This window comes from Protopterus annectens, chromosome 11.part0, assembly GCF_019279795.1.
Source record: "Protopterus annectens isolate FY-2018-M chromosome 11.part0, PAN1.0, whole genome shotgun sequence".
NCBI lineage: Eukaryota > Metazoa > Chordata > Ceratodontiformes > Protopteridae > Protopterus > Protopterus annectens.
In genome coordinates this window covers 77,358,209-77,385,024 of record NC_056745.1, presented here as the reverse complement: position 1 = coordinate 77,385,024, position 26,816 = coordinate 77,358,209, and positions in this window count along the sequence as shown.

Sequence of the window (26,816 nt, the reverse complement as noted above, 5' to 3'; positions counted from 1 at the left end):
AGTATTTCAGGTGTTGTCACCATAACACTGTCTCGATGACATGCAGTATTTCAGGTGTTGTCACCATAACACTGTCTCGATGACATGCAGTATTTCAGGTGTTGTCACCATAACACTGTCTCGATGACATGCAGTATTTCAGGTGTTGTCACCATAACACTGTCTCGATGACATGCAGTATTTCAGGTGTCGTCACCATAACACTGTCTCCTCTTACTTTCCTGCTTCGCTTTCTTTTTCCATCCCCAAATACTTATCTGTTATCAGCTTCTCCTCTAGATTTTCCTCTTTCTCTTCAGGTTGTTGCTCATTACCTGCGTTTTGGTGAGTTGTACTTTTATTACAACCTTTTGTCCATCATCATGTTATAAAACCATTTATCATGATGATTTATACATAATCTTTAAATGTTCAATTATCTGTCTGTCTATCTAGCTATATATTTATCTGACTAACCTAATTATCTCTTTACAACTGCATAAATGTTTTGAGCCCTGTCACTCGTCCATCTCTAACATCGATGACAAACAAGCAGAGTATTTCATTTAGATGCTTTAATACATAGAAACACATCATGATGGATAACAGCATCATAAAATACAAACAAACTGAACTTAATAGCTAACTACAAAATGGTAGTCAGGCTCGCATGTGCTCAGTATCTATACACTTGTACAAGCCCTTGGATAACTTCTTAAAGGTACATACACGTACATTGATCTACACCCTCCCTCTTAAAAAGATTGTCCTTAGCAGAACACAACATTGGAGTTGGACATGCATTATTATATACATTAGAAACAAACTCAATGTTCATGTCCAAGTTGTCTTATATGTATTACATGGTCTGGAGATACAACAGAAGCTCATAATATAACAATCTGGACTGAATTTAGTAACAGGGATAGTCTTCGGTGAATAACTCTTATGAGAAACTTTGGGATTTATCACAGGAATGGAAGTATTCTCTGGAACTTCCTCTGGAATTGGAACACCAGACAACTTGCTCTGAGATAAAGAGTCTTTCTCACAGGCTATGTGCTGTGGTATAAGCTTGGACACCAGCATCAAATGTTTCCAGTTTCATCTAAACTCTGCTCCTTGCGATTCCACAATGTATGATCTCAGCTCTGGGAAAATATTCTTCATGACCAATCCGATCATAACCTTTAAACGTTTGCATCCTTACCACTTCTCCTTCTCGAATGGATTGAGCTGTCTCCTGGTCTTACCGTTGTAGGACTTCTGGGTTAAATGCTTCTTCATCAGATTTGTTTTCACTGATCTGTTGGTCTCAACATGAAACCAACAACTAATTAGTGATTGATAATATGGTTCTGGTTTGTCTTGACAAAAGTCTCTAAGCAGGTGAACCAAGATGTTTATCATGAGGAATATTTCTGAGATACAAGAGATTCAGGAAAACATCACTATTATCTCTAGTAACTGTTTTGCATTTTGAACTGCACAGTCTGCCAAACCATTTGACAGGGGATAGTCTGGGCTACTTGTGACATGAGTAAATTCCCATTCTTCAGCAAATGTTTTGAATAGTCATTGTCAGAAATAACTTTGTGCGGACTACCATGTACTGCAAAATGATGCTTCATCTTAGTAATGACAGTACTAGATGCTAGGTTAGGATGTAGGTCAATCTCGAACCAATTGGAGTAAGAGTCTACTAACACCAAATAATGTTGACCATTCCATTTGAAAATGTCAGTGGCTACTGTTGTCCAAGGTAGTTCAGGAATCTAGTTTAACTGAAGTGGTTCTTTCTCTTGATGTAGCTTAGTATTGTTAGACACAGAACAAAATAAAAGTACTCTCTCAATGTCTTTTGATATAGAAGGCCAAAATACTAATCCTCTCACCCTTCTTTTGGTAGAGTTAGTTCCTGGGTGACCATGATATTAGATAGTAATGCACTCTTGTTGTAAGGACTTTGGATCAATTACTTTTGGACCTTTCATAATGGATACCATTGTCAGACAAAATCTCATATCTATGTGGAAAATAAGGTTGCTCTTCTTGAGGTAAACTGGATTGCTTTGACAGCCATCCTTGATTGATAAAGTGGTTGAGCCTCTGTAAAACTAGATCTGTGACTGTGTGATCTCTCAGCTCATCAAGGCATGTGGAAAAAAAATTCTCACTTCCATGACGTCAAAATCAAGGTTCTCATTTTTGTGGTGTTCAGTGGTGTTTCTGGGTGATATGGACAATATATCAGGAAGTTAAAGAAGTTTGCGTTTCTTGTAAGCAAGAGTGAGATTATACTTTTGCAATCTCAGCATCATGCATTGCAATCTGGCTGGAGCTGAATGCATACACTTTCTCAAGATAGTGACTAGAGGGAGGTGGTCTGTTTTGATCTGGATAGGACTACCATAAACATAATCATGGAACTTCAACACATGCAAACACAATAGCTAAACGCTCTTTCTCAATCTGAGCATACTGCATTTTAGTTTGGGTAAGAGTTCTTGATGCATAGGCAACAGGTTAATCCTCTTGTAGAATGACTGCACCAAGAACAAATTTCAAAGCATCATATGAAAGAGTAACTGACTTGTGAACATCATAGATTCTAAAAGTTGGTGGACTATCAATTCTCTGTTTCAGAACATCGAATGGTCTTTGTTGCTGCTCTAACCATGACCAGGATATATCTTTACATGTCAGCTCTCTGAATGGTGCTGATGGTTTGCTCAAGTCTGGAATTAACTTCCCTAGATAGCTAACCATGCCAAGAAAATGCTGCAGGTATCGAACATTGTCTGGAGCTGGCATCTTGAGAATAGCTGTTTGCTTTGAAGGATCTGGTCATAGGCTTGAACTAGTAAATAAATGACTAACATAAATAACCTCTTGTAGCATGAATTTGCATTTCTGTGGATTGAGCTTAAGATTTAGTTGGCTTTGCTCTTTCCAGATCTTTTCTGAGGTTTCTGTCATGCCCAGCTTCACCTTTGCCTCCTACTAGTATGTCATCAAGTATAATAGCACAAGGATACCCAGAAAAAAAGTTGTTCCATTGCACATTGAAAGACTTCAGTTGCAGAATTTATCCCAAATAGCATTCTCAAAAATCTGCACCCTCCAAACAGAGTACTGAAAGTAGCAAGCAATGAGGATTTCTTGTCAAGCTGAATTTGCCAAAATGAACTCTTTGCATCTAAGACACAAAAAAACAGTGGCATTTGGCATTACAGCTGCAACTTCTTTGACTGTGCACATTGGATGATCAGGTCTTTTTAGTACTTAGTTCAAATCTCATGGATCGATACATATTCTGATGTCATCTGAGCTTTTCTTATGAGCTACCACCATGAAGGATACCCATTAAGTGGGAGTTGATGAACCTATTGGAGAAACCACACCGTGTCGCACCATTTTATCTAGCTCGGCTTTGTCTCTGTCCTGCATGGCTATTAGAACTTTTCAAGCTGGCCTGATAACTGGACTTACATCTGGGTCTAACTTCATGGAGCACACAACTGGAAGCTTCCTTAGTTTATCTTCGAAAAGATCAGCATAGGTACAAAAAATGGTTTATCTTCATTTGGTTGAAAATTTAATGTGCGATCACTCTATTGTGTGACTGTAAATGAATTACAAAATGTGTCCTAATCTAACTGTTGAAAATGGTTTACTGGAAACCCAGATTTGACCATTTTTGAACTGCAGCACAACAGTGACAGAAGACATTTCCTAATGTCTCCAAACATCGTTATGCAGTAGGGCAAGTCCCCCTGCAACCTCCATGTGGGGGGGCTGCACCCTACACCCCCTTGCTACTTTAATATACTAACTCCAAGATCACACTACAGTGAAGGAAAGGGTACATGTCCCAATCCCCACTATAGTGTGACCTGCACCCGGAATGTCGAATTCAAATGAGTGAATGCCCATGTGCATTCGCTCATTTGAATTCGCAACAATGGAATTCGACATTCCCAAATCTTGCCGTTGTACTTTCGCACTTTGTTGTGTTGTATATCGGACTCCCGACTAAATGAAGGTAAACCTGAAAAAATGTACTGGGTGAAATTAGAGTAGTGATCTTTCAAGCTAACTTGGTGGACTTCCTTATTAGATGAAAGCAGTCCCATTTTCAAACTGCCTCTGAGCCCTAATATTGACTGGACTTGCCTTATGAAATAACACATCGTAACATCTCCCAGCAGAGTAACAGAGCCTTTAGTCTGAATTTCTTCACCACCATAAGCAACAAGCTTCACACACTTTGCCAAATGAAGCCTTTCACAATGACACACTCTAGCAAATGTTTCTGTTGACATAACATTGCACATGGAACCTGTGTCAACTTTGAGCTCTATGGGTTTCCATTTATCTGAACAGTACAAAATACTTCATTCTTTGCCCATAAATCTACTGCATTCGCTGTTTCATAAGGCACTGGCACACCATCAACATAAAGAGTAGGGTTGCAGCTTTCTAACTGATCAACTTGTTTCTTGAAATGTTTCCTTTTAATAGAAGAATGTGTGCCTTTTACTTGACAAAACCTTTTGAAATTATTCCATTCATGGCATTTCTGGCACTGCTGACCAAAAGTTAAACATTTTTCCTTTTTAGATTCATGATTTCTGCCACAGTTATGACAGTTGGTAATGAAACTATGTAAGCACACAGCCTCACCCATATCCCCATTTGCTGACTTACTCATACTTCACTGAGTCTGTGTGAACCCTAGAATTTGCTGGAAAGCTCTGTGGTTTACCAGTGGGTGCTGCAGGGGCTACAGTTGCTGCCATGTGCTTGGACCTGTTTCTTTTAACCTTGTGCTGCATACTATAAATATGAGCTCTAGAAGTTTCTAGAAGCATACATCTCTCATTTGAAAGCATATATGTGTGTTTTTTCTACAACTCGTATACTTGACTAATCTCAGTGGCCTTATTCAAAGTTAAATCACTGCCACAGAGCAAAATCTTTCTCACAGCATCATCTTTAATACCACACACATCTGTCTTTTATCAACTCATCCCTTAAATCACCAAGCCTACACATTTTAGCCTTGTTCCTCAAGTCAGTTATATATGCTGCAAAAGTTTCACCAAGCTTTTGATCCTTTGTATAAAATAAGTGCCTTTCCATTGTAACATTTGTCTGGTGTTACACATTTCTATAAATTTACATTTTAAGCACTCAGGTTCCTCTTTTGACTCAGCTGTTACAACAATATGGCAGTTTCCTCTTCTCCTGCATAGACAGCAGGTGCATACACAAATGAATATTCCCTTTCTATGGCTTCTGACCTAGCTAAATTAAGTAGAATACATTCCTTCATATGGTCATCTTTATCAGAAAATGCAGCCTATATGAAAATGTCATATTCTTGTCAAACATTCTCCAGTTCCCTGCAACATTATTGTCAAAAACAAGTTCCCTGGATTTTTGAAATCCATCTGCCATGCCCACAAAGTATGCACAAACACACTGAAAATATGTCTCTTGTAATTATGTGCAAACAAACTGCTCTGCGAGCTTGTAATAACATTCAAATGCACAATAAACTCTTCAAAATACTGTACTTTGTGAAATATGTTGTGTAATGGCTGTATCTTGTGAAATGGTTTTACTGTAATACTGCACAAACATGTGAACACTTTACACACTTCTAACTCGGACAGCTTTAATTAATTCAAAAACTACATGCTTAGTGAAAATGTAGTCGCTTCCTCCTATTGTATTCATTTCATGCAACTTGTACTTTATTTCAAACATTTTCTGTAGTAATGCAAATATTTTTATTGATACTGGACATATTGGTTTATTAGAATATCATTTAGAACATTCTGTATGCCTCATTACATATTTTGTGAATAAGAAATTATTTGAGAAAGTTTTAATATCTGAAATTTGTTTCTGACCTGTTTTGTGAATTACACATGCAGTAGGGATGATCCAGTCCTTTATATTCCTCTAATGTCAACTGAGTGCCTCTCGGACTTAAATGGAAGAAACTGTAACTCTTTCTAGTAACGCGTCATTTTGGCCATGCTTCCATTAACACCATACGCTTCTAGACATGCCACTTCTGACACCATGTTGCTTGTCCCTCTCTAATATAGATGACAAGTAGGTGGGGTACTTCATTTAGATGCTTTAATACATAGAAACACATCAGGATAGGTAGCAGCATCATAAAATACAAATTAACTGATTAACAGACAGACCTGACATACATACATACTACTTAACAGCTTCCTACAAAATGGCAGTCAGGCTCACATGTGTTCAGTGTTTATATACTTCTGCAAGCCCATGCATAGCTTCTTAAAGGTACATGCAGACACACTGATTTACAAGCCCCCTCATCACTTTATTCCACATTCCCTCTTTGTTATAGTGTTTTACTGAATAAAGTTGCAATTTTTTTCATTGTGTGACTTCAAGCTTTGTACAATTTATTTCACCCAGTTTTCTCAATGCAAATTCCTAATTGTTTCACATAGGTTCATAGGTACGTACTAGGTGAATGGCCCTGGAGCCTTTACAAGCCTATCCCATAGAAGTTTTCTGTAACTGACATTCCCTCCCTTCCCATCAAGCAATAAATGTTTCCCATTGTGCAATTAAACATGATCTTCATACAGTTTCCAGTTTAATAGTTTTAAAAGGTTTTCATTTTTGAATGCCATGTTGCTTCATTCAATGACTTCCATCTTCCAATGTCCATCTTTCAGTTTTTCATTGTTCAATATACAGGAATACAGTTAGCCTGTCTTTTACCACCATTTGTCATCTTTTATATGTTTGCAGAGAAACTCCCCAGCCAGTGTTTTTCCCTCATGTTGCAGTCTTCACATCTATTCTCTGTTGTTGCTCTGTCATATTTTGTACCTGGCCTCTCCTTCACCTTTTCACCTTTGTTACCTATTCCTCTTCTGACATCAGGATCTCTACATAGACAGCACCAAAGCAGCATGTACTAACATAAGACAGGAAAGAAATTTTGTTTTGCAATAAATCACGTCTTACCTGCTCAGCCTCATTCATCAGTATGTGCCAGATAACCGTTGCCTGCTGGGAAGGTTTCCCATTGTCCCAGAGGTATTTTTACTTGTGTTCTCTTGTTAATTTCTATTTGAGATTCTTTCATACTAGTCTATCTGCATTTTCCTTGCTCCATTCTCTAACTTCCTCTTCCTTCTCAAAAGCATCCTCTAATATCTACAGGTCTCTCCAAATCTTTTCATAATTTTCCTATCCTTGATTGGGGATCTCGGTCTTTCTGCCCTAGCACAAGTATTTCCTTTGCTTTTCCTATTGTTCAGCTATAGAAGTATATTTCTCAGACTACTATTTCCCTGCACCATGCTCTTCCATTCCTCTCCCAGACTCTTTGTCAGTTTTCACTGTATGACCTCACCCTGCCTCCATTCTGTAGCCACTGCCCTCATTGTCTCCATTCCTCTCCCAGACACTGTGTTGATTTTCATTGTGAGGCCTAACCATGCCTCCATTCTGTAGCCACTGTCCCTCTTTATCTCCATTCCTCTCCCAAACTCTTTGTCAGTTTTCACTGTGTGACCTCACCCTGCCTCCATTCTGTAGCCAATGTCCCTCTTTGTCTCCATTCCTCTCCCAGACTCTGTGTGGGTTTTTATTGTAAGACCTCACCCTGCCTCCATTCTGTAGCGACTGTCCTTCTTTGTTTTCATTGTGAGGCCTCACCGTGCCTCCATTCTGTAGCCACTGCCCTCATTGTGTCTGCACTTCTTTACTTATAACCCCTGGGGCAGTGTCCACACTGCAGTAATCGTTCTCCTCCTCCTCACTTTATTTAATTGTTTTGCTTATTATTTTCCTTTGATTTTTTCATGTTGAGAAATTTTCCTCCAGTATTTACCACCTCTGTTTGCGTCCTGCTATTCTGGTGTAAACATGCACTGTCTCCAGCACCATTGCTGCCCAACATACCTGTCCATGCAATGTAATTTTCAGAGTCAGTGGATATGCCATTCTTACAATGGCTCCCTCATTCTGCATGCTCTAGAGTGTTGGAGCATGCTGCATCCTACATGCACATGCCATAGAAGCAAAATCCTCTAACATGTTTACATGTGACATTGCCAGGGAAAACCTTTCTCCAAGACCCATTGCCATAGCAGACAGTTCTTTTATCTATTACTGTGTAATTTAACTATCAAATATTTCAGTCTGACAACAGTCATTGGTTTACCCCCTCTATGTACTGTACCCACTTGGCAATCCAAATAATGTGCTTCAGCCACTAACTCCTTTAGTCACCTCTGTATTAAAGTTTTGGTGTCCTACCCTTCTTTCTTTTACATCAAACCATGTATTCAGATATTTGCTTGCCAACTTCAACTTTCTAAGTCTTCTCACTTTGCAACGGCTTTAATAATATGTTTAACTCCTTTACTTCACCTTCCATTTAATTTACAGTTTATTCCATCTTCACCACTTGCTTGCGGACCACTTTTGCCACTTTTTGGGTGCAATTTGCCTGTTGCCTGACTTCCACCAATGCCTTCTTCAAGGATCCTACCTGCACTATTAGGGTTAGAAAGTGTTTTAATATATCATCTATTTTTGTTTCCAAATTCATTCCATCATGATAAATACACAACTCACTAAAGACAGAACCACTCGGGCATTCACTGCTACTGCCATGTCCTCCTTTACTTAGTTTATGTCACTATATAACTCATTTTTGCAGTGACTACAAATGGAGCTTTCACATCTAAGCTGAGTTATCTTGACTTTTAGGTCAATTGCAAAGTAATATTTCCCCCCTTTAATTAGATATCTTCTTAAGCAGTTTTTCCACTATTACAATTCACACTTTCACACTGAGCTTGATCGAAGGAAGGACACTGAGGAAACTCGGAGCTATAATATATAACATTAAGTATCCTGTTTTTTGTTTATTTTGTTCTTTATTTCTTTGTTATTTATAGCACTTTGTGTACTGTGTATTTTTCTAGCTAGTTTCATTGTGTGTGAGGTATTAACTGGAAATTGTCCACTTTTATTAAGCATCTGTTGGGTTGTTTGTTTCTAATAACTTGTTGCAGTTACACTCTTTTTTTCTAGAGGCTCCTTTAGCTGTTTAAAACTTTCATTTAAAGGCTCACTGCTGCTTTTCAGCTGTGAGAAACATTTCTGCAGTTTGTTTCACACCATCCCTCCCTGTTGATATAGTGTTTTTATAGTTGGTGGCTTTGCAGTTTCCCGCCCCTAGTGTAAACTTGATCTGGGACCCTCCTCCCAGTCTAGTGTCATTACCTCATTCTACCCAGTACAGGGAGAACATTTGAGAAGGCCAATCAGCTTAGTTTCTGCTACTCCTTTCTCTCTTTCCTTTCTCTCTTACCACTTAAAAAAAAATAAAAAAAATTTATCTGCTTTTACTGTATTTGTGTTTCTTCCTACTTTATTTTACTTTTGCGTCATCTTAAAAGTACTCAATTGTATTTATTACTGCTTGGTGTAACTCATTCTAAGCCTTTTAGTATAAGCACTTGGGCTTCAGACCAGTTGTTTTACATTAAGAAGGTTTGCGGTCTGCACTGTAGTGGCAGAACAGGTAGCTTACATCCTTCTAAGTTGGGAACTGCTGATTGAGGGCTCAGTGTCTGTTATTCTAAAAGTGTATTAATTCTGGTTTAAGCACTTGGGCTTCAGGCCTGTTATTTTACATTAAGAGGGTTCGTGGTCTGCACTCTTGTGGGAGGAGAAGCTGGACTCTGCTCTTCTGAGCTGGGAATTTCTGGTTAAAGGCTTATAGTGCCTGCATATTTGAACTGCTTCTTACTGAAATTGGTACACCTTGTTTGCTGTAGCATAGACTAGATCCAGGCCTGCTGAATCTAGCTTTGTTTGTATAACTTCAGCACTAATCCAGGCATTCTTTAAAGTATTCAATTGTATTTATTACTGCTTGGTAGTAACTTGATTAAAATGTAGCTATCATTCTAAGTCTTTTGGATTAAGCACTTGAGCTTCAGACCAGTTGTTTTACATTAGGAAGGTTTGTGGCCTGCACTGTGGTGGCAGGACAGGTAGCTTACATCCTTCTAAGTTGGGAACTGCTGATTGAGGGCTCAGTGTCTGTTATTCTAAAAGTGTATTAGTTCTGGTTTAAGCACTTGGGCTTCAGGCCAGTTATTTTACATTAAGAAGGTTCGTGGTCTGCACTCTTGTGAGAGGAGAGGCTGGACTCTGCCCTTCTGAGCTGGGAATTTCTGGTTAAAGGCTTATAGTGCCTGCATATTTGAACTGTTTCTTACTGAAATTGGTACACCTTGTTTGCTGTAGCATAGACTAGATCCAGGCCTGCTGAAACTAGCTTTGTTTGTATGCTTGTTGTTTGTTTGCTTGTTATTTCCCTGAAATGCTAATTTCACCTAAAACACGGCTTTTCAGCGCTTCTGTGGATCCCTAGTGATATCTGCATTGCTTACTGTACTTATTTTCTTGTTTCACTTGAAAGAAAGTTACGGTTTGTCATTTTTGCATTTAAGTTACCTGTAACACATTGCATTTAAGTTACCTGGCACTTGCTCACTAAGTCAGCACTAAAAAATTAAAAGCACTACACCCTCACAAACTCCCCTTGAGTACCTTGTTCCCCATTGGCCCTTTTTTTCAATTATAAAGGAATTCCCAATACTATTCTAGCATGTCCAAAGGTCAGTTGTCAATCTCCTCTCTGGTCCAGCTGGTGAATCTGGGAATCTTGAGGCAATGTTACAACTGCCTCATGTACACAGACGACCCTCTCCTCCTCCCAACAAATTCCAACACATGTGAGAGATGCAAGCATATAGCCAAACTGGAGGCTAAGCTCTCTCAGCTCAGTACTGGTGTAACCAGTCAGGAGAGAAGGAAACCACACTCACTACAATTCCAGTCTCACATAGACCTACCACAACAGCAAACCAAACACATAAACACACAAAAACATACTCGGAGGCTCTAAATAAAAATCTGCCTAAGCAGCAGAGACCTCCAAAGCAGACACCCAATCAACCGCTACCCCAAAACAAAACACGTGCAACACATAGCTCACAAAGCCAGTGTGCCGAACAGTCACAGCCCTTAAGGCTAAACAACACACCTGATACACTTGTAATAGGTGACTCTATCGTCAGGCACACTGACGTCCCGCTCACCAGACTGAACAAGGAGAAGGTCACGGTGAGCTGCCTGTCGGGCACTAGGATGCGCCACATAACACAAGCACTCAGGTCACTCCAAGGCAAGTACAAATATGACTCAGTCATTGTCCATGCTGGTGTGAATGACCTGAGACGTACCTACCTGGACTACATGAAAAGAGACATAGAGGAGCTCTCTGAGGATGTAGCCCAGGCTGGTATGACCCTGACCTTGAGTATCATCTTACCCTCACCAAGAATCATGCCACAATATGAAGACAAGATGATCAATTTCAACAATTGGCTTAAATATTGGTGTCATTCAAAGGGGATCCAATGCCTGTCAGCCTGGGATGACATGCTCGACAAGCCACGATGCTTCGCTAGGGATGGCTTGCACCTGTCACCCCTGGGCTTTTGGATATTGGCAAAGGCTCTTGCTACCCCCATAGTGCCTTTTTTAGGCAAGGCTCAAAAGACAAACCCACCTCCACAGGTATCACAAGGGATAAGAAACTAAGAGTAATGCTTCTCAACGCCAGAAGTATAAACCTCAAAATGCACACACTCGAAACTCTCCTTAGCATGGAGAACATTGATATCTGTGCAGTAACAGAAACCTGGTTCAAGGCTCCTGAGAGCACCCCAGCACTACCAGGTTATACCTCATACCATGCTTTTCGGCCCCAAAACTTGGACCGAACCACAAAAGGAGGGGGAGTATCAATATTCGTCAAAGATACCCACACCTCCAGGTTGGTGGCACAGCACGAAGCATCAGAGACTATCCATGTGCAACTAACAGTGGGTAAAACTGCCTTCCAGTTTATAGCCTGCTACAGACCACCCTCCCAAACCCAGGAACCCCACTCGGCCTTCCTGAGAACACTGGAAAATATGAAGGTCTCTCCAAACACCATTATATTGGGCGACTTCAACCACCCAAACATAGACTGGGAGCATTACTCTAGCTCCAACACCCTACCCCAAAGGTTCCTAGAATTTATAAACTCAAATGCTATGGAACAAATTGTTACCACTCCCACAAGTGGGGAAAACATACTGGACCTGATCATCACCAACATGAGGACTCTATGCTCCAGACCAGAAGTGTATCCCTCACTGGTAAGATCAGACCATAGACTAATCTCACTGGATATTCACATCCCAACCCCACCCCCTGCCCAGAAATCCTCAGTGAAAAACTTCTCTAAAGCAAATTTCACACTCCTCAAAACCGAGGTGGAATCCTTCAAAGCCCCCGGGCCTGTGGAAAATATGGCCCAGGCCGCAGAATCCTTTATAAACGCATTCTATGAACACCTTCAGGAATGCATGGATCATGCAATCCCAAATATAACCAAGACCCAATCCTCCAAAGGCAGACGTCCTGTCTGGTGGACCCCAGCCATAAACAAACTATACAATAGAAGGAGGAAGCTACTACATGATAGAGCAAAATCCCAAAAAGGGAAGGCATCTCTGATCAGTATTAGCAAAAAACTACGGGCAGTCATAAAATCGTCTAAGGCCAGCTTCGAGAGAAAAATTGCACAGGACACTAAGGATAATCACAAGGCTTTCTTTAGTTATGTTAGGAACCTGGGTGGGAATTCTCAGATATGCTCATAATTAGTCCAAAATGACAAAAAATACACCGAACCCACAGACATTGCCAACATCCTAGCTGACAGGTTCAGCACAAACTCCCCCCCCCCAACTAAAAGGGCAAATATCTATCCCAGTATAGTGCTGTCCCCCTGAATCTCAGATGCTCAGGTAAGAGCCGCCCTCTCCAAAGTAAAAAACACAGCATTAATGGGACCAGATGGTGTCCTGGGCTGCATCCTACATGAACTCCAAGAAGAGCTAAACCCAAACATAAAACTACTGTTCAATCTCAGCCTTATTACAGGATATGTATCCAAAGAGTGGCGTACAGCAACAGTGGTCCCTCTCCACAAAGGTGGTGCCTCAACGGATCCTGGAAACTATCGCTCCATAAGCCTGACTAGCTTGGTCTGCAAAGCTATGGAAAGGATCATCATGGACCTCGTAAATAAAGATATTGGGGACCTACAGACACTGCATCCTACCCAGTTCGGCTTTGTTAAGGGCAGATCCTTCCTCTTAAACCTGGTCGATTTCTTTGAAACAGTCACCAAGGCCATTGATGAGGGGAAGGTGGTCCACACAGCCTACCTGGACCTCGCAAAAGCCATTTGATACAATACCCCACTCGGGCATTATAGATAAGCTCACCAGCTTAAATATAAACCCCTATGTCACTAGATGGGTTGCAAACTGGCTCAAGGACAGAACCCACATGGTTAGAATTGCTGGAACCATGTCAGACTCCAAACCAGTTACAAGTGGCATCTCACAAGGCTCAGTCCTGGGACCTCTCTTGTTCGGTATATATTTCTCGGAGGTACAGGCCAACACGGAAGGACTGTGGCTGACCAAGTTCGCAGATGACTGCAAACTGGGCGCCATAATCGACTCTCCAGCCGACACAAGCATCCTCCAAAAGGGCCTCATAGAAACAGACAACTGATGCCAGAGCCATGGCCTCAAGCTAAACGCCAAAAAGTGTATAGTCATCCCTTTGGCAAAACAAAGTGCCCACAAATTACCACATAGGTGGTAATCCATTAAGTACAGAAGAAGTAATTAGGGACCTGGGGACCCAAGTTGATAGCAATCTCTCATTTGACAACCACGTGGCCAAAGTGGTTAGAAGAACATTTTATATAGCCCACTTAATCATGAAGGGATTCACATCTAGATCAGGGGAGGTCATCGTGCCTCTTTACTCATCCCTCATCAGGCCCATAATTGAGTACAATGCCCCTTTTGGGATGTACCTTATCAGACACCTGCAGCAACTGGAAAGACCCCAAAAGTACCTCACCAAGAGGATCAAAGGGCTCAAACAGATGCCATATGCTGCCCGGTTAAAGAAACTCCAGCTCTACTCAGTGGCATACCACCTGCTCAGAGGCGATCTGTGCCTGACGTATAAAGCCATGTCCAACCCGGAATTAATGGACATACTGCACCTCAGAAAATCCAAATCCCATCGAGCTACGCGCTCGAGAGACTTGAACTTCAGCACTGAAATAAATAGGACATGCTGGAGGGACAGATTCATAACCCAGAGGCTCCCTTCACTCTGGAATAAAATCCCAGTCCAGGTTAGGCAGAGTCCCTCATTGACTCTCTTCAAGAGGAATCTTGATGAGTGGATTGGAGATCATAGGTTTACCCCGGGTATCACTTCTGTGTCACTGTTAGACAGAGGCACAGTATACCAACCTCGAAAAAGGGCATAGCAAAATTAATTTAAAATGGGTTGCGAAAGCCAAACACACTCTGGCTAGGCTTATAAATGCCCTAGGGCAGATAGCCTAGTATGAACCTATGAACAATGTGTTTTGCTAACTTTCTTGAAGTTTTAAACTGGAAATTCATGATTTTATAGATGCTTAATTGTATACTTCTATGAATAGTTTAAATGCTTAGCAATCGAATCCCTAATCCTTTCATATAGGATCATGCTTGCCATGTCATACAGAGAAAGAACATCATGCCTATAAAGACCTACAATTCTCCAAGTAGATCCCCCATTGCCAATGAAATTAAAGTCTGAGTACTGCATTAGTTGTTTATCTGAAGTACCCTATTTTTATCCACTCACAGATCATTCAGCATTTCTGAGTGCCATTACATTTATGCTTGTCCACAGCCACTCCACGGTTCTTCAAACTTTTGCACAGTCAATTAATTTTCTACTACAAGAACAATTAAATCCTACCATGAGTAATATGCATCTTTATTAATAAGTTATAACTGAAACTGAAGCTAAACCTTCACATTTTTCTAGGCTGTATCTTTCACCTGCTCCGGTGGCATGATAAGTTGGCACGCAATACTTATGTAGTCTATCTCACGGACCTCACAGACACATACATGCAATGAATCTGCACATGCCAAGCAGTGCATTAAGAGTTGCCCCATCCTGAATAACTATCACTTTCACTCATTTTCGCCCCAGAATACTTTTGGCGGTCAGGGTTCAGTTTTGTTGCCTTTTTTTGGATATGCAGTATGAATAATACTTGTTGCATGTCCAGCATTAAACACAGCCATTAAGACTATGAACTATGTTTAAGCTGCTTCTTTTAGTCCAGAGTTTAATTTATCTAGCTTTCATTAGTCAGTTATACAACTCAGAAGGGAGTCTTGTAACAAGGTAGTGCTGTGACATTACTTCTCCACACAGATCAGCCACAATGAAAGGTTTAAGTATATGTAATAATAAATAATAAAAGAATGAGAAAATATTAACTATTTATCCTCAATAACAGAGTTTAAAAGCACAGGAAATATTTAAAATAACATTGCAGTACAGGCTTACACAAATAAAGAAAAACAAAATCTAAACTAAGCTTTGATATATTCCTGACTGTATCTAAGAGAGGTATTATACCCTAATAACTTACTTAGAGCAAGGCAAATGTGGTGAATGTTTCTTCCTGTTGTCAGGTACAAGACAGAATGCAAAATGCTGTGTCTCACTAAGAGACTTCTCAAAATAATATCTAAAATATTACTGCTGGGATAGCTTGCAGAATGACATAATTTCTGGTCATCTGACTTCTAGTCTACCTGTAAAAATACTCATACAAGGGCTTTTGCTCAGATCTTTGTCAAATGCTGGAAGTCACAAAACAATTGCAATCCTCCATGCTTTCAAAGTAGCAATTAGTTCACCCCAAAAGACAATACAGAAATCTTCTTAGTACAGACTTTGTGTCTCTAGCTGCATTGAAACATGTCAGAGAGCCTCTTTATGGCCTAGCCTGTAAAGTAACTTAATTTCAGATGTTTTTCTAAAGTTTGCCGGAGTGAAGTTAACCCTCCAGTTTCCTCTTTGACATATACATTTAAACAGTTACAATAGTGCATGTACATTTCTGTTCTCTTACAGCAGGGCACACTGTAGATACATTTTAAGTACAAGCACTTTACAAATACCTTTCAACACAAATATGTGTACAGAGCAGTATACTATACACATGCCATGCAGTTCTAATACATTTGTAACACAAGCATCTTATTTAAATAAGTTTGATATTCGCAAATGACATATAATTATTTACAAAATTCCAGCTAGCTGGTACCTCCTTTTGTCACATATACATTACCAAAGCATGCTGGGTACAATGTACATTTTCTGCAATATTTGCAGGAAAGTTAGAAAATATACTTTTAAAGTAGCTGAACATGTGTGTGTGTGTGTGTGTGTGTGTGTGTGTGTGTGTGTGTGTGTGTGTGTGTGTGTGTGTGTGTGTGTGTGTTTACAAGACACAACTGCTCATAGTAGGGCTGTTCTGAAGAATGTCGAACAGTGAGGAACCCCTGAGGGGTATCATAGAAATTACTGATGCAGATGATGACCTGCTGTCACCTCTTCTGTACCAATGTTTATGGGGATTAAGGTGACAAGATATTGTGAGAATCCTGTAGCTGGAAAAGTGTGCCCTCCTTTCAGAACTGCTTAGCCTAAAAACTGTTGGTATGCTAATTCATCAAATTTTGCCAGATTCACTAGTGAAGCCATCTATTATGAAAAGTTTAGTAATGACTCCAAAGGTTGATAAGTGCATTCACATTCAGGGTTGCTGAGAAGCAGAAGTAGAATGTGTACAGAATGCTTTGTTTAGTATGTGTGCCATCTTGGCAGGATGTTATTTTAGCAGGCAGATACAGCTGTAAGTGATAAAGTTTTAGTTGCTTTTGCATATGATAAATGAAAGAGATAAAGCACAGGTCTGAATGAGGGCAGAAAGAAAGTATGTTGGATAGCGAAACTGAAAGATGAAAGGAAGTATATGAATAAGAAAGCATGTGTGAGAGGTGTATAATGTTAATGTAATCCAGAGGGCACATTGTTAGAAAAAGGTGGTGACAGGCTTTGAACTGTGTGATTGCTGATTCCACTGTATTCTCTAGTCAGTACAATGTCAAAGAGTGACTTGGAAACTAAATGAATAAATCAATAATGCATTTGTTCTCCTGGCTGCAGCAGAACTACCTATTAATGAGGCTTGACAAGCTGTTTCCACAAACACACAGCAACAAATCTATAGAATTAGTTTCTGCTTTTGTAATTATAATGCATCTAACTGTTATATGAGCTATTAATTACTTGTAAGGAAAACTAAATACATTTTACTTTACAGCTTGGTTTCTAGGCTTTTTTTTCAAAAATAATAGCATTTTATTTTTGGAATTACTGTGTTTCTGCCATGTGTGTGTGTGTGTGTGTGTGTGTGTGTGTGTGTGTGTATGTGTGTCTATGGGTGTATTTACACACACACACACACACACACACACACACACGCACACACACACACGCAGACATGCACACATGCTCATACACACACACACACACACACACACACACACGCACACACTAGCACTTTGAAACTGTCTGCCACAGGAATGAACATTATTACTTTTAATGCAGATCTGCAACCCATTATGTTGTTACATGTTCTTTCATTGGTTGTATATTTACTTATGATTATTTGTATCAATGTGCCAGCAATCTGAACTGATAATAAATCATTTTGGAAATGCACACAGCTTATTAAAACACTAGGAGTTGTCTACCTTCTCAACTCTTAAGAGAAAAAATGTAAAAAAAATGATGCTTGTAAGCCGCATAAAAAAGACAATAACAAACATGAACTTTCTCAACTAATTTGATCTGTAGTTTTGTTATCCAAAGCAAGAGATCATCTCTGCTCAAAACAGTTTTCAAAAGCAGAACAAAGCAATGCGAATTTGCCATCAATCTTTCTTGCAAAAAGACAGATGTGCACATGCAGAACTTGTTTACTAAGGTCAACTAAACAGAATTGATATTAAAATAGTTGGCTTACTATGCAAGACACTCTAGGTCACTTAGCAGCTATACTCCAAAAAAATATGAAATTTCACAATTTTATTTTGAGTACACAAAACCTGAATATGTTTCATAAAGTATGCAGCTAAATACCAGGTAAAGTACGTCAGAGTGATGGACAGGTAATGTGCATCACGTTCATAGCTCCACCATTACCTGCAATGAAGTTCACCAGAAAACCATTTATTGCTGGTGTATGACTCACAGAAAGAGAAATCTGCACCTCTTAACTCATTAGACCATGAGCATAACTATGACTTGAAATACATTTAACCTCATTTATAATTTAGCATATTGTGTATGGTGAAATGATCCCACCATTATATTTTACTCTAAGAAGTGTGCTTGTAAATGTCAGTATTGCTGTTGTTGAGTTGTGACTCATTCTGAATCAGTAACAATGATTATCGAGCTCGCCCTTGTCATTGTAGTATCTGTCTGCACACCTTTAGCTTTATTCCCCATCCCATCTCCCTGTCCCTTCAGTAACAATGATTATCGAGCTCGCCCTTGTCATGTAGTATCTGTCTGCACACCTTTAGCTTTATTCCCCATCCCATCCCATCCCATCCCATCCCATCCCCCTCTCCCTTCAGTAACAATGATTATCGAGCTCGCCCTTGTCATTGTAGTATCTGTCTGCACACCTTTAGCTTTATTCCCCATCCCATCCCATCCCATCCCATCCTCCCTTCAGTAACAATGATTATCAAGCTCGCCCTTGTCATTGTAGTATCTGTCTGCACACCTTTAGCTTTATTCCCCATCCCATCCCATCCCATCCCATCCCATCCCATCCCCCTCTCCCTTCAGTAACAATGATTATCGAGCTCGCCCTTGTCATTGTAGTATCTGTCTGCACACCTTTAGCTTTATTCCCCATCCCATCTCCCTGTCCCTTCAGTAACAATGATTATCGAGCTTGCCCTTGTCATTGTAGTATCTGTCTGCACACCTTTAGCTTTATTCCCCATCCCATCCCATCCCATCCCCCTCTCCCTTCAGTAACAATGATTATCGAGCTCGCCCTTGTCATTGTAGTATCTGTCTGCACACCTTTAGCTTTATTCCCCATCCCATCTCCCTGTCCCTTCAGTAACAATGATTATCGAGCTCACCGTTGTCATTGTAGTATCTGTCTGCACACCTTTAGCTTTATTCCCCATCCCATCCCATCCCCCTCTCCCTTCAGTAACAATGATTATCGAGCTCGCCCTTGTCATGTAGTATCTGTCTGCACACCTTTAGCTTTATTCCCCATCCCATCCCATCCCATCCTCCCTTCAGTAACAATGATTATCGAGCTCGCCCTTGTCAATGTAGTATCTGTCTGCACACCTTTAGCTTTATTCCCCATCCCATCCCATCCCATCCCATCCCATCTCGCTCTCCCTTCAGTAACAATGATTATCGAGCTCACCCTTGTCATTGTAGTCTCTGGCTGCACACGTTTAGCTTTATTTCCCATCCCATCCCATCCTCCTCTCCCTTCAGTAACAATGATTATCGAGTTCGCCCTTGTCATTGTAGTCTCTGTCTGCACACCTGTAGCTGTATTCCCCATCCCATCCCCCTCTCCCTTCAGTAACAATGATTATAGAGTTCGCCCTTGTCATTGTAGTATCTGTCTGCACACGTTAAGCTTTATTCCCCATCCCATCCCCCTCTCCCTTCAATAACAATGATTATCAAGCTCACCATTGTCATTGTAGTATCTGTCTGCACACGTTAAGCTTTATTCCCCATCCCATCCCCCACTCCCTTCAGTAACAATAATTATCGAGCTCACCGTTGTCATTGTAGTATCTGTCTGCAAACCTTTAGCTTTATTCCCCATCCCATCCCATCTCCCTCTCCCTTCAGTAACAATGATTATCGAGCTCGCACTTGTCATTGTAGTCTCTGTCTGCATGCCTTTAGCTTTATTCCCCATCCCATCCCATCCCCCTCTCCCTTCAGTAACAATAATTATCGAGCTCGCCCTTGTCATTGTAGTATCTGTCTGCACACTTTTAGCTTTATTCCGCATCCCATCCCATCCCATCCCATCCCATCCCATCCTCCCTTCAGTAACAATGATTATCGAGCTTGCCCTTGTCATTGTAGTATCTGTCTGCACACTTTTAGCTTTATTCCCCATCCCATCCCATCCCCCTCTCCCTTCAGTAACAATGATTATCGAGCTCACCCTTGTCATGTAGTATCTGTCTGCACACCTTTAGCTTTATTCCCCATCCCATCCCATCCCATCCCATCCTCCCTTCAGTAACAATGATTATCGAGCTCGCCCTTGTCATTGTAGTATCTGTCTGCACACCTTTAGCTTTATTCCCCATCCCATCCCATCCCATCCCATCCCATCCCATTCCCCTCTCCCTTCAGTAACAATGATTATCGAGCTCGCCCTTGTCATTGTAGTATCTGTCTGCACACCTTTAGCTTTATTCCCCATCCCATCCCATCCCATCCTCCCTTCAGTAACAATGATTATCGAGCTCGCCCTTGTCATTGTAGTATCTGTCTGCACACCTTTAGCTTTATTCCCCATCCCATCCCATCCCATCCCATCCCATCCCATCTCGCTCTCCCTTCAGTAACAATGATTATCGAGCTCACCCTTGTCATTGTAATCTCTGGCTGCACACCTTTAGCTTTATTCCCCATCCCATCCCCCTCTCCCTTCAGTAACAATGATTATAGAGTTCGCCCTTGTCATTGTAGTATCTGTCTGCACACGTTAAGCTTTATTCCCCATCCCATCCCCCTCTCCCTTCAATAACAATGATTATCAAGCTCACCATTGTCACTGTAGTATCTGTCTGCACATGTTTAGCTTTATACCCCATCCCATCCCATCCCCCACTCCCTTCAGTAACAATGATTATCGAGCTCACCGTTGTCATTGTAGTATCTGTCTGCAAACCTTTAGCTTTATTCCCCATCCCATCCCATCCCCCTCTCCCTTCAGTAACAATAATTATCGAGCTCGCCCTTGTCATTGTAGTATCTGTCTGCACACTTTTAGCTTTATTCCCCATCCCATCCCATCCCCCTCTCCCTTCAGTAACAATGATTATCGAGCTCGCCCTTGTCATTGTAGTATCTGTCTGCACACTTTTAGCTTTATTCCCCATCCCATCCCATCCCCCTCTCCCTTCAGTAACAATGATTATCGAGCTCGCCCTTGTCATTGTAGTATCTGTCTGCATACCTTTAGCTTTATTCCCCATCCCATCCCATCCCCCTCTCCCTTCAGTAACAATAATTATCGAGCTCGCCCTTGTCATTGTAGTATCTGTCTGCACACTTTTAGCTTTATTCCCCATCCCATCCCCCTCTCTCTTCAGTAACAATGATTATCGAGCTCACCGTTGTCATTGTAGTATCTGTCTGCACACCTTTAGCTTTATTCCCCATCCCATCCCCCTCTCCCTTCAGTAACAATGATTATCGAGCTCGCCCTTGTCATTGTAGTATCTGTCTGCACACCTTTAGCTTTATTCCCCATCCCATCCCCCTCTCCCTTCAGTAACAATGATTATCGAGCTCGCCCTTGTCATTGTAGTATCTGTCTGCACATCTACAGCTTTATTCCCCATTGCATCCCATCCCCCTCTCCCTTCAGTAACAATGGTTATCGAGCTCGCCCTTGTCATTGTAGTATCTGTCTGCACATCTTTAGCTTTATTCCACATCCCATCCCATCCCCCTCTCCCTTCAGTAACAATGATTATCGTCATTGTAGTATCTGTCTGCACACCTTTAGCTTTATTCCCCATCCCATCCCATCCCCCTCTCCCTTCAGTAACAATGATTATCGAGCTCGCCCTTGTCATTGTAGTATCTGTCTGCACACCTTTAGCTGTATTCCCCATCCCATCCCCCTCTCCCTTCAGTAACAATGATTATCGAGTTTGCCCTTGTCATTCTAGTATCTGTCTGCACATCTTTAGCTTTATTCCCCATCCCATCCCCCTCTCCCTTCAGTAACAATGATTATCGAGCTCGCCCTTGTCATTGTAGTATCTGTCTGCACACTTTTAGCTTTATTCCCCATCCCCCTCTCCCTTCAGTAACAATGATTATCCAGCTCGCCCTTGTCATTGTAGTCTCTGTCTGCACACCTTTAGCTTTATTCCCCATCCCATCTCCCTCTCCCTTCAGTAACAATGATTATCGAGCTCGCCCTTGTCATTGTAGTATCTGTCTGCAAACCTTTAGCTTTATTCCCCATCCCATCCCCCTCTCCCTTCAGTAACAATGATTATCGAGCTCACCATTGTCATTGTAGTCTTTGTCTGCACACCTTTAGCTTTATTCCCCATCCCATCCCATCTCCCTCTCCCTTCAGGAACAATGATTATCGAGCTCACCATTGTCATTGTAGTATCTGTCTGCACACCTTTAGCTTTATTCCCATCCCCCTCTCCCTTCAGTAACAATGATTATCGAGCTCACCATTGTCATTGTAGTCTTTGTCTGCACACCTTTAGCTTTATTCCCCATCCCATCCCATCCCATCTCCCTCTCCCTTCAGGAACAATGATTATCGAGCTCACCATTGTCATTGTAGTATCTGTCTGCACACCTTTAGCTTTATTCCCAATCCCATCCCCCTCTCCCTTCAGTAACAATGATTATCGAGCTCGCCCTTGTCATTGTAGTATCTGTCTGCAAACCTTTAGCTTTATTCCCCATCCCATCCCCCTCTCCCTTCAGTAACAATGATTATCGAGCTCACCATTGTCATTGTAGTCTTTGTCTGCACACCTTTAGCTTTATTCCCCATCCCATCCCATCCCATCTCCCTCTCCCTTCAGGAACAATGATTATCGAGCTCACCATTGTCATTGTAGTATCTGTCTGCACACCTTTAGCTTTATTCCCAATCCCATCCCCCTCTCCCTTCAGTAACAATGATTATCGAGCTCGCCCTTGTCATGTAGTATCTGTCTGCACACCTTTAGCTTTATTCCCCATCCCATCCCATCCCCCTTTCTCTTCAGTAAAAATGATTATCGAGCTCGCCCTTGTCATTGTAGTATCTGTCTGCACACCTTTAGCTTTATTCCCCATCCCATCCCATCCCATCCCATCCCCCTCTCCCTTCAGTAACAATGATTATCGAGCTCACCCTTGTCATTGTAGTATCTGTCTGCACACCTTTAGCTTTATTCCCCATCCCATCCCATCCCATCCCCCTCTCCCTTCAGTAACAATGATTATCGAGCTCGCCCTTGTCATTGTAGTATCTGTCTGCACACCTTTAGCTTTATTCCCCATCCCATCTCCCTCTCACTTCAGTAACAATGATTATCGAGCTCACCGTTGTCATTGTAGTATCTGTCTGCACACCTTTAGCTTTATTCCCCATCCCATCCCATCCCATCCCCCTCTCCCTTCAGTAACAATGATTATCGAGCTCGCCCTTGTCATGTAGTATCTGTCTGCACACCTTTAGCTTTATTCCCCATCCCATCCCATCCCATCCTCCCTTCAGTAACAATGATTATCGAGCTCGCCCTTGTCATTGTAGTATCTGTCTGCACACCTTTAGCTTTATTCCCCATCCCATCCCATCCCATCCCATCTCGCTCTCCCTTCAGTAACAATGATTATCGAGCTCACCCTTGTCATTGTAGTCTCTGGCTGCACACCTTTAGCTTTATTTCCCATCCCATCCCATCCTCCTCTCCCTTCAGTAACAATGATTATCGAGTTCGCCCTTGTCATTGTAGTCTCTGTCTGCACACCTGTAGCTTTATTCCCCATCCCATCCCCCTCTCCCTTCAGTAACAATGATTATAGAGTTCGCCCTTGTCATTGTAGTATCTGTCTGCACACGTTAAGCTTTATTCCCCATCCCATCCCCCTCTCCCTTCAATAACAATGATTATCAAGCTCACCATTGTCATTGTAGTATCTGTCTGCACATGTTTAGCTTTATACCCCATCCCATCCCATCCCCCACTCCCTTCAGTAACAATGATTATCGACCTCACCGTTGTCATTGTAGTATCTGTCTGCAAACCTTTAGCTTTATTCCCCATCCCATCCCATCTCCCTCTCCCTTCAGTAACAATGATTATCGAGCTCGCACTTGTCATTGTAGTCTCTGTCTGCATGCCTTTAGCTTTATTCCCCATCCCATCCCATCCCCCTCTCCCTTCAGTAACAATAATTATCGAGCTCGCCCTTGTCATTGTAGTATCTGTCTGCACACTTTTAGCTTTATTCCCCATCCCATCCCATCCCCCTCTCCCTTCAATAACAATGATTATCGAGCTCGCCCTTGTCATTGTAGTATCTGTCTGCATACCTTTAGCTTTATTCCCCATCCCATCCCATCCCATCCCCCTTTCCCTTCAGTAACAATGATTATCGAGCTCGCCCTTGTCATGTAGTATCTGTCTGCACACCTTTAGCTTTATTCCGCATCCCATCCCATCCCATCCCATCCCATCCTCCCTTCAGTAACAATGATTATCGAGCTCGCCCTTGTCATTGTAGTATCTGTCTGCACACCTTTAGCTTTATTCCCCATCCCATCCCATCCCATCCCATCCCATCCCATCCCATCCCCCTCTCCCTTCAGTAACAATGATTATCGAGCTCGCCCTTGTCATTGTAGTATCTGTCTGCACACCTTTAGCTTTATTCGCCATCCCATCTCCCTGTCCCTTCAGTAACAATGATTATCGAGCTCGCCCTTGTCATGTAGTATCTGTCTGCACACCTTTAGCTTTATTCCCCATCCCATCCCATCCCATCCTCCCTTCAGTAACAATGATTATCGAGCTCGCCCTTGTCATTGTAGTATCTGTCTGCACACCTTTAGCTTTATTCCCCATCCCATCCCATCCCATCCCATCTCGCTCTCCCTTCAGTAACAATGATTATCGAGCTCACCCTTGTCATTGTAGTCTCTGGCTGCACACCTTTAGCTTTATTTCCCATCCCATCCCATCCTCCTCTCCCTTCAGTAACAATGATTATCGAGTTCGCCCTTGTCATTGTAGTCTCTGTCTGCACACCTGTAGCTTTATTCCCCATCCCATCCCCCTCTCCCTTCAGTAACAATGATTATAGAGTTCGCCCTTGTCATTGTAGTATCTGTCTGCACACGTTAAGCTTTATTCCCATCCCCCTCTCCCTTCAATAACAATGATTATCAAGCTCACCATTGTCACTGTAGTATCTGTCTGCACATGTTTAGCTTTATACCCCATCCCATCCCATCCCCCACTCCCTTCAGTAACAATGATTATCGAGCTCACCGTTGTCATTGTAGTATCTGTCTGCAAACCTTTAGCTTTATTCCCCATCCCATCCCATCTCCCTCTCCCTTCAGTAACAATGATTATCGAGCTCGCACTTGTCATTGTAGTCTCTGTCTGCATGCCTTTAGCTTTATTCCCCATCCCATCCCATCCCCCTCTCCCTTCAGTAACAATAATTATCGAGCTCGCCCTTGTCATTGTAGTATCTGTCTGCACACTTTTAGCTTTATTCCCCATCCCATCCCATCCCCCTCTCCCTTCAGTAACAATGATTATCGAGCTCGCCCTTGTCATTGTAGTATCTGTCTGCATACCTTTAGCTTTATTCCCCATCCCATCCCATCCCCCTCTCCCTTCAGTAACAATAATTATCGAGCTCGCCCTTGTCATTGTAGTATCTGTCTGCACACTTTTAGCTTTATTCCCCATCCCATCCCCCTCTCTCTTCAGTAACAATGATTATCGAGCTCACCGTTGTCATTGTAGTATCTGTCTGCACACCTTTAGCTTTATTCCCCATCCCATCCCCCTCTCCCTTCAGTAACAATGATTATCGAGCTCGCCCTTGTCATTGTAGTATCTGTCTGCACACCTTTAGCTTTATTCCCCATCCCATCCCATCCCCCTCTCCCTTCAGTAACAATGATTATCGAGCTCGCCCTTGTCATTGTAGTATCTGTCTGCACATCTACAGCTTTATTCCCCATTGCATCCCATCCCCCTCTCCCTTCAGTAACAATGGTTATCGAGCTCGCCCTTGTCATTGTAGTATCTGTCTGCAAATCTTTAGCTTTATTCCACATCCCATCCCATCTCCCTCTCCCTTCAGTAACAATGATTATCGAGCTCGCCCCATTCATTGTAGTATCTGTCTGCACACCTTTAGCTTTATTCCCCATCCCATCCCATCCCCCTCTCCCTTCAGTAACAATGATTATCGAGCTCGCCCTTGTCATTGTAGTATCTGTCTGCACACCTTTAGCTTCATTCCCCATCCCATCCCATTCCATCTCCCGCTCCCTTCAATAACAATGATTATCGAACTCGCCCTTGTCATTGTAGTCTCTGTCTGCAAACCTTTAGCTTTATTCCCCATCCCATCCCATCTCCCTCTCCCTTCAGTAACAATGATTATCGAGCTCGCACTTGTCATTGTAGTCTCTGTCTGCATGCCTTTAGCTGTATTCCCCATCCCATCCCCCTCTCCCTTCAGTAACAATGATTATCGAGTTTGCCCTTGTCATTCTAGTATCTGTCTGCACATCTTTAGCTTTATTCCCCATCCCATCCCCCTCTCCCTTCAGTAACAATGATTATCGAGCTCGCCCTTGTCATTGTAGTATCTGTCTGCACACTTTTAGCTTTATTCCCCATCCCCCTCTCCCTTCAGTAACAATGATT